The sequence below is a fragment of the Ranitomeya imitator genome, chromosome 4 (genome assembly GCF_032444005.1).
Source record: "Ranitomeya imitator isolate aRanImi1 chromosome 4, aRanImi1.pri, whole genome shotgun sequence".
NCBI classification, from domain to species: Eukaryota; Metazoa; Chordata; class Amphibia; order Anura; family Dendrobatidae; genus Ranitomeya; species Ranitomeya imitator.
This window is the reverse complement of record NC_091285.1, coordinates 154,971,687-154,981,947: the sequence shown is the minus strand read 5'-3', so window position 1 is coordinate 154,981,947 and position 10,261 is coordinate 154,971,687.

The following is a 10,261-nucleotide window of genomic DNA, read 5'->3' as shown; positions in this document are numbered from 1 at the left end:
GCTCGGAACATGTGTTCTGCATGCGCTATATGCCTGGCACACAATCCAGGTCAGGCCATTAAAACCCCAACCAAGCATCATGTAAGACCACTGTATCCCTTTCAAAAACTCCAGATCGACTACATCCAACTTCCTAGGTACAATGGATACGAATATGTGCTTGTGTGTGTGGACATGTTCTCAGGGTGGCCAGAGGCTTATCCAGTTCGTAAAGCCTCAGCAAAAACTACTGCCATTAAAATAGCACATGAACTGATACCCCGTTACGGCATGCCTGAGGTGATCGAGTCAGATAGGGGTACCCATTTTACTGGGGAAATATTCCAGAATGTTATGAAAATGTTGGGAGTAGAAAACCAGTTTCACACTCCATATCATCCACAGAGTTCAGGTAAAGTGGAAAGATTAAATGGGACAATAAAATTAAAAATCCAGAAGGCCATGGCAGAAACAGGAAAGCCTTGGACCGAGTGTCTACCACTTGCCCTGTATTCCATCCGAAACACCCCAAGGGGGAAGGCTAAGCTGTCACCACATGAGATTCTTTTTGGTAGAGCAGCAAATTTGGGTTGTTATTTTCCACAACAACTGATGTTGAATACTGAGACTTTAACTGCTTATGTACAAGAATTACAAAAACGTTTAACTAAAGTGCATTCGCAAGTTTTTGCTTCCCTTCCAGATCCAGAAAATCTCGAAGGAGGCCACAAGTTGGAACCTGGTGATCAAGTCTACGTGAAAAGACACACCAGAAAGACTCTGGAACCGAGATTTGACGGACCTTTCCAAGTCCTGTTAACAACTCCAACAGCAGTCAAGCTTGAAGGAAAGGCATCATGGATACATGCAAGCCATTGCAAAAAAGCAGTATAAGACTCATGATATTGATGTTAATAATGTTAACATCAACGGAGGCATGGGAAAGACTGAATTCTCTAGCCCCTTTGAACAATAGATTCGTACAACATCATAGAAAATTAGTGCATGACTTGTTAAATAATACGCAACCCCTGGCAGATTGTTGGATCTGTACCCATTCACCAGTATCAGCCACAAGTATACCTTTTCTAGCAGTTCCCGTGTCAGCTGAAGAAATATTCGCTTGGCCTAATTGTTCAGACAACCTGGCCAACAACCAACCTGGCAATACTAGACTATGGAATACTACAATCGCCATACCAATTGTGGGATGGGTAGAATTTCCTTGGTGGCAGGGCAATCTTACAGGAAAAATAGACAACTTACAATATTTAGCATTCAAGGGAGGAAAATGGGTACCTAGGAATAAGACTGGATTAACTGATTTAGGACAGGTCCCCACTGAAAATCTACAGCTCAGTTTCAGTACAACCACCCCTTCCTCTGATGCTTTCAAACCTACAGTATTGGAAAGATACATACATAATAGAAAATGGGAACATTCTGAGTTGTTCCCCCAAGGTGATGCAGACAGTTGTACAAGTAAGCCGGGGAACCTGGTTTGTAATGAATCCAATGAGTATGTCAACGGAATGCATGTATGTGGGAATCCCGCAGCCGGGTACTGTAGCCCCTTGGGACAAAAACCCTCTTGGTGTATGCTTCAGAATGTATCTAGTTTTGTGGATTTGGCTCACAGATTGGTATTGCAGCACTCAGCTTTGTGGGATCTGCCTGAGGGTACATTTTGGATATGCGGAGAAGGAGCATATAAATGGCTTCCCGTAGGTATAAAGGGTACTTGTACATTAGGACGCCTAACCCCGGCTACTTTCATAATTTCAAATAAACAAGTGAATATGCAAGCCGTGCCCAAGCACACACTGTATAAAAGAGCTGCAGATAACTCACCACGTCCCTCGGGGAGGCCGCATATAGTACAAATGGGAATTCCCAACAAAATTGCTAGTACCATTTTTATTTATCCTATGTTAACACAAATGTTGGATAAATTAGTTAGAGCCACGGATTATCTAGATGATCAGATTTGGGATATATTGGACATATTAAATACTAGTATAGCTGTACAGAATCAGCTTATAATAGTCACTAACCAACATACCCTGGTATTGGATTACCTAACTGCCTCACAAGGGGGTATGTGTCAAATCATCGGACCCACCTGCTGTCATTATATAGACCCGAATAGTACTATGAGTATGAGATTTAAATTAAAAGACGTACAACGACTCAGGGATCAGTATGACAAAGACAATGACCAAAATAAGGATAGCTGGTGGTCAGATACCTTTTCTTTTCTTAACCCGGCCAATTGGTTCAGAGGGATCGGTGGGTGGGTTACCGGGATTATGCAAAGCCTAATACATACAGTTATGGTTATTGTAATTATATATGTATTATTCAAGGTTGTACTCAAGGGTATCTCGGTATGCACAAATAAATTTTGTGTAATGGATGCGAGAATATAAAGTTTTTTTTTGTAATATCACAAAAAGAATGACTAAAATGATCGACAAGGTTTTGAATGGAATATGTCAAAGGGGGGATTGTGAAGAGCAGAACAAAAATGATTACCTCAATGAACAAAAATAAAAAAAAAGAATTTGTGATAAATATTGACCTGTCCATTCAAGGACATTTTAGCTATAGTATGAAATCCTGTTTTTCTTGTCTGTGGAATTGCCTTTGTACTGTTTGTTGTGAAACTGCCGCCCACGAAACTGTTTTCTTTTCTTTTCTTTCTTTCCTGTTTTGTCTCTTTGTTTAAACATGCAAAACTTGTATAACCACTAAACCTACTGAAACAACTATATAAAGAAGGGATAGCACCTTGAAGGCAGGCGTGCTTCAGAGACTTCCCAGTGATACACTATACAAGACGTGTCTTGTGTATTATTTCTGGTGATTCCCCACTTCCAAAGGCTGCTCCGACTGAGTGTGATCCCGACAATATTATTTGAACTGCCTTATAAGCATAGCTATGTGTTTGGACTAAACAATGACTTATTCGTGTCAAGTATCCTCAAGAATAATTGTGCTTCATTGACTTTTTGCTTGATTGCATTTTCCTCTGAAGTTCCCTATAGACTGTTAAGCTGCGTTGAATATTAACACCAAGTGTTGTGGACTTGATTTTCTCTCTGCACCTGTTTGAATCACCGTGTGATAATATAGACTTTACCACTTATAAGACTGTGTCCTGTAGTTGTCTTGTTCCACGCAAAGAGTCTCCTGAGTTATCCCCTATAATTATTACACTTTAGTGTGGGAATCCCAATGTGTAAAAATGCAGACCAGCAGTTTGTCTGGTTCACTGTACTCAGCCCTTTTTACAGCACTGCAGCCTGCCCACAGTTCCGGTGGTTGTGGTCACGGAAAATATTTGTTTCCTCCTACACATGACAAAGTTAAAGGGACACTGTCACCTGAATTTGGAGGGAACAATCTTCAGCCATGGAGGTGGGGTGTTCGGGTGTTTGATTCACCCTTTCCTTACCCGCTGGCTGCATGCTGGCTGCAATATTGGATTGAAGTTCATTCTCTGTCCTCCGTAGTACATGCTTGCACAAGGCAATCTTGCCTTGTGCAGGCGTGTACTATGGAGGACAGAGAATGAACTTCCATTCAATATTGCAGCCAGCATGCAGCTAGCGGGTAAGGAAAGGGTGAATCAAACACCCGAAAAGCCCGCCTCCATGGCTGAAGATTGTTCCCTCCAAATTCAGGTGACAGTGTCCCTTTAAGAGGTTGAACTCCATTATCTCCAATTTGTTTACCACAGAAATGCTGCCTTTCCACCTGGTGGATACAAACGGTTTCCGAGAGCTGATGGCCGTCGCAGTCCCCTAGTACCAATTACCCAGTCGCCATTACTTTTCTAAGAAAGCTGTGCCTGCGCTACACCAGCATGTAGCAGACAACATGCCAGGGTGCATTTCACCATTGACACTTGGATGAGTAAGCATGGACAAGGGCGTTACATCTCGCTGACTGGGCACTGGGTGACTCTAGTAGCTGTGGGGACAGGTGTTGCTCCACAAGTTTTGGAATCCCCAAGGCTTGCAGGCCAAACCTCTACATTTAACAATTCCTCCACTGCTTCTGCCTCCTCTATCTCCTCTTAGGGCCTCCACCTGCCCCTCAACTTCTGCCTTAGGCTACGTTCACATTTGCGTTGTGCGGTACTGCGTCGGCGACGCAAACCACAACGCAAACAAGAACGCATGCAAAACGCATCATTTTCCTTTTTTGGCATGATTTTGGACTAAAAAAAAATGCAACTTGCTGCGTCCTCTGCGCCCTGACGCTTGCGCCAAAAAAGACGCATGCATCACAAAACGCAAGACAATGCATGTCCATGCGCCCCCATGTTAAATATAGGGGCGCATGACGCATGCGTCGACGCATGCGTCGCCGCGGCTGCGCCCGACGCAGCCCCGCAAAACGCTAATGTGAACGTAGCCTTAACGAGGCACGTGTTCCAACAGTGCATAGCGAACCTCCACCACCTCCGTACTGCGCAGCCAGGGTTCATCGCAATTAGGCAGTCTTAAAATTGATATGCTTTGATCGCAGTCATACAGCTGAAGAGTTGTGGATAGCTCTCCAGGCTGAGTCTGATCAATGGCTGTCTCCGCTAACCTGCATCCAGGGAAGTCTGTGTTCAATAACGGTGCGTACCTGGTGGCGGCCCTAAGGCAAGCTTACACACGTGCCTCTCATGGCTCACGTCCTCAACCTGGTGGTGCAGCTTTTTCTCAGCCACTATCCTGGCCTGGGTGGGTGACCTGCTCCAGAAAGAACTTAAGCTGTGTGCTCATTTCACCTGTTCGCATCCCTCTGCTCATCGATCTGCATCAATACAAAAGGCTTTGTCCATGCCAGTCAACAGGTTGATATGCGATGTGCCAACACGGTGGAATTCCACTCTGCACATGCTGCAGCGACTGTGGCGCAGCAACGAGCCCTGACGCAGTATGTCATGTCGTATTCTGCTACAGATGGATCTGGATAAGTTGGAAACTTGGGCTGAAAGGTGGCAGATGAGGTTTAACAATGATAAATGTAAGGTTATACACATGGGGAGAAGAAATCAATATCACCATTACACACTGAACGGGAAACCACTGGGTAAATCTGACAGGGAGAAGGACTTGGGGATCCTAGTTAATGATAAACTTACCTGGAGTAGCCAGTGCCAGGCAGCAGCTGCCAAGGCAAACAGGATCATGGGGTGCATTAAAAGAGGTCTGGATACACATGATGAGAGCATTATACTGCCTCTGTACAAATCCCTAGTTAGACCGCACATGGAGTACTGTGTCCAGTTTTGGGCACCGGTGCTCAGGAAGGATATAATGGAACTAGAGAGAGTACAAAGGAGGGCAACAAAATTAATAAAGGGGATGGGAGAACTACAATACCCAGATAGATTAGCGAAATTAGGATTATTTAGTCTAGAAAAAAGACGACTGAGGGGCGATCTAATAACCATGTATAAGTATATAAGGGGACAATACAAATATCTCGCTGAGGATCTGTTTATACCAAGGAAGGTGTCGGGCACAAGGGGGCATTCTTTGCGTCTGGAGGAGAGAAGGTTTTTCCACCAACATAGAAGAGGATTCTTTACTGTTAGGGCAGTGAGAATCTGGAATTGCTTGCCTGAGGAGGTGGTGATGGCGAACTCAGTCGAGGGGTTCAAGAGAGGCCTGGATGTCTTCCTGGAGCAGAACAATATTGTATCATACAATTAGGTTCTGTAGAAGGACGTAGATGTGGGGATTTATTATGATGGAATATAGGCTGAACTGGATGGACAAATGTCTTTTTTCGGCCTTACTAACTATGTTACTATGTTACTATGTTATGTATAACCTGGCCCAACCCAGTACATAGGTGGCGCATATCACATTTACAGAGTGGGCACAGACTAAGGACCTCTGCCCCCTTCTGCACAGTACTGAAATGGCTACTAAGATAGTTAGCGCAGACGACGTCATCAACATCATTATTCCGGTCATTTATAAGCTGGAGCAAACATCGATAGACTTCGGGAGATGTTGGTCCCAGAAGAAGAGGAAGCATAGGAAGGGATAACATTGTCTCGAAGTTAAAGACTGTCGTCACACAGGCGGGTGCCAAGAGAGGGTGGATTACTGCGATCGAGAGGGGGTTGGTGATGATAACAGACAAACTGTTATCAAAGGTGCAAGATTCGAGGAACAAATGGAGGAAGAGGTGATGGGTGAGCAACTGTCGGATGAAAAGGATAATCCTCCCCTCTCTGTTGTTTGGGGTTGGCGGGAGGGGACGGAGGAAACGAGCCTCATTGTTACCCCGCCACCAACACAGTATGGGCTTGGACTTCATGATAGAGCCCGACATATGGTGCCTTCTTGCTGCACTTTCTGCAACATGATACCCGTATAGTAATGATTAAGAATAAGTCCGACGATACACGTTATAAAAATAAATTTTGCCAGATGATTCCCACGCTAGAAAGGGACTTGAGAATGCTGGAGTATCGAAACACGCTTTTATACAACCTTAAGAGAGCTTTTCCCCAAGACAGCAGCGTAGCGTAGGTGGAGCATCTGCGCTATCGCGATTGCATAACGTGATCTTTAAAAGGTACTAGCGTTGGTGCAGTCCGTTTAACGCATGCGTTGAATGGACTGCACCAACGCAATGTGAACCCAGCCTTAGGCGTCGAGTTCCCGGAGCTGCACAGGGGGAATCACAAGCCATGTCCTCTGCAGTCTCCCATTCTTCCTCAGCCACAGAGGATCCTGCTCAGCAGAGATGTCGGTCCCAGCGTCTTGCTCGGGCTCATGCTGTGCATCTGGTTGCTGCTGCTGCGGTCCCAGGTACAGCTACAGCATCCAGCATTATTCAGCGGCGAGCAGACGCTCCTTGGACCAAGTCCTGCTTTTTGCCTTCTCTGCATGCCCATGAGACGACCGCTCATTGGTGGTCGGAGGTCATATGCCCAGGTCCTCAAGCAGCTCAGATTGGTCCTCTAGTAAGGTCCCGGAAGGCTGCGGCTATAAAAGGATCGCACGGCCGCACGCTAGTATAACCCAAAATCGTGGTGTGTGTAGATGCATGTATGTAACTGGTGCAAGCTCTTAATATTCCACTTCCCTCGTGTTGCGTTTGAGTCAGGGTGATTGGAGCAAATACAGCGCCATGTAGTGCATTGCCAGCACTAAGCACGATAACTATCATCATTAGTGTCGTTCGCCAGTGCGACACCATGTGGAATCAGTGCGCTTTACTCCCTAGTCAGAGTGGTTAGTGGCATTCGCCAGTGCGACACAGCTCGTTGTAAGTACACATCGGGTGACTGTTAACCAACGTGTGTCCAATGCGATACCGCCTCTTTGTGTTTGCCATTACCGAGCAGCAGTTAGAATCTCTGCACGTCGGACCCCGGGCAGCGAATGCACCTTATTATTATCCTTATAGTTATTTGGTGCGTTCCGCCAGCCCTAACATTATACTAGCAGCAGGGTCTGGCTAGTAATGGCAGACGAGCAGCAACTGCAGAGGTACATCCAGCAGCTAGAGGGCAGGTTGGTGACATTTGAACGTACAACCTCAGCTGGAGATGTGACTGCAGTAGCCTTTCAGGCAGCTAGTGAAGCTGCATTCTGTATGTCCGCTGTCATCCCTGTTCCGACCTTATCTCACCTCCTGAAAGGTACTCAGGCGATAGCAAGATGTGTAGGGGATTCGTGAACCAGTGTGCGATACACCTTGAGTTACTGGCTGCACGTTTCCCCTTAAGCAGACTAAAGTGGGATATATTATTTCCCTTCCGTCGGACAGGGCGTCGGAGTGGAATACGCCGCTGTGGGAGCGCAACGATCATGTGGTGAAGACTCCGCGGTTTCTGAGCACTCTGAAGCAGTTCTTTTGGGGACCACGAGGCACCCATGAAACGGCGCTACATCTGCTGGCATTGACACAGGGCTCATCCATGGTCAGTCACTTTGCTGTCCACTTCAGGACTTTAGTATCTGCGCTGGAGTGGCGGGATAAAGTCCTCATTCCTGTTTTTTTGGAGAGGGCTGGCTGACCATGTGAAGGACGCTCTGGCCACTAGGGAGATTCTGGCCACACTGGAGTTAATATCAGTCTCTACTCGCATAGACCATTGTTTCTCTGAGTGAAGGTTGGAGCGAACCCAATGTCGGCAGAGGTTGGCTTCTAACTTCGCCAAGCCTCTGGAATATCCGATCCAGGCATCAGAGTTTCAGGAGGCCATGGAGGTGTCACGAGCGGGTTCTAAGTCCCAGACCGCTAGTGCACTCATGGTCTGCCAGAAGTCAGGACATTTTGCCTCCAGATGTCCCCAGCGGTCGGGAAAATGTCCCTGTCTAGTGGCTGTAGGAGGAGACTCCCTAGACATAGCGGCATTTTCCTCTAAATTGTCCTTCAAGGGGACACTCAATATTGGCCCGTCCACTCACACGGTAGAGGTTTGTGTGGATTATGGGACAGAGGGCAATTTCATGTCATCTGCCTTCGCCCAACGGCACGCAATACCTCTTGTGATGCTCACTAAGCCAATGACCATCCGAGTGGTAAGTGGGTCAACACTGCCCTCACAGATCACACACCACACAATCCCAATCACTCTCACCATGTCTCCAGGCCATCAGGAGATAATCTCCCTACTAATCATAACCAAGGGTATAGATGAGGTCTTACTTGGGGTCTCTTGATTACATCACCATTCCCCCCCATATTGAGTGGTCCTCTGGGAGAATATTGGGATGGAGGAAATCTTGTGAGGGTAGATGTCAGAGGGAGTGCGTTCAGGTGGCTTCTACAGCAGTGCCCTCAGAGCTATCATCTTTCCTCAAACACTATTGGTCATATGCGGACGTATTCTCCAAGAGAGCTTTACATACCTTTCCGCTTCACTGCCCCTATGACTGTCCTATTGATCTCTTGCCTGGTGCTGAGCATCCCCGGGGTCGAGTCTCTCCGTTATCTCTCTAGGAGTCAGAGGCAATGTCTCAGTTCATCAAGGAGAATCTGGCAAGAAGATTCATTAGGAAGTCAGTGTCACCTGCAGGGGCTGGGTTCTTCTTTGTGCAGAATAACGGGGAGTTACATCCATGCATAGTCTACAGGGGTCTTAACGCTATAACCATCAAAAATAAATACCCTCTGCCTCTAATCTCTGATCTCTTCGACAGGTTGAGGGGACTGAGGGTATTTACAAAATTAGATCTGTGGGGCGTTTATAACCTGATACGCATCCGTGAAGGGGACGAGAGGAAAACGGCATTCAACACTAGGAACGGTCACTACGAGTACCTAGAGATGCCTTTCGGGCTCTGTAATACCCCTGCTGTTTTCCAAGACTTTGTGAACGACAACTTCTGGGATTTGTTATCCACCTCGGTCATAGTTTATCTGGATGACATTCTCATCTACTCTCCAGGTATAGACTCCAACAGCAGAGATGTTGGCAAATTTTTCGACCTCCTACGGGTTAACTCCCTCTACGCAAAGCATGAGAAGTGTGTGTTTGAGCAGGAGTCCTTGCCTTTCCTGGACTATATTATCTCGGCCCAGGGATTGGCCATGGATCCTGCCAAACTAAAATCTGTAATGAAGTGGCAAGAACCCCATTCTCTTAAAGCGGTGCAGCGCTTTATGGGGTTCATTAATTACTATCGCCAGTTCATTCCCCCCTTCTCAACTTTGGTAGCTCCCTTGGTTGCCCTCACCAAGAAGGGACCTAACCCCAAATTATGGTCGGATGAGGTCTCCAAGGCCTTTCTCCCTATTAAGTCATACTTCCCTAGTGCTCCCATTTTACATCGCCTTGATGTTGATAAACCATTTATCATGGAGGTGGATGATTCTTCCGTCGGTCCTGGAGCAGTCCTCTTTCAGAAGGATGCTCAAGGTCGAAAGCATCCTTGTTTCTTCTTCTCCCAAGACCTTCTCACCGGTGGAGAGGAATTATTATTCAATCGGGGACAGGGAGCTGCTAGCAATGAAGTTGACTTTTTCAGAGTGGAAACATCTACTGGAGGGAGAAACAACATGGGCAATTAGCTATCATAACCAAAAACAAACAACCCTACAAACCAGTTATTAAACTAAAGAACCCTGCAACATGCTTACAGGCAACTGGCCATGAAGAGATAACACAAACTTTTAGTGACTATTATGAGGACCTACATAGAGCCTCCCCTGCCAGTCCTCCGCACAATTAACTCCTTTTTGAACCGTATTAACCTTTTATCATTGACTAGTGAACAACAAATGATGCTGGACTCGGGGATCACTGAGG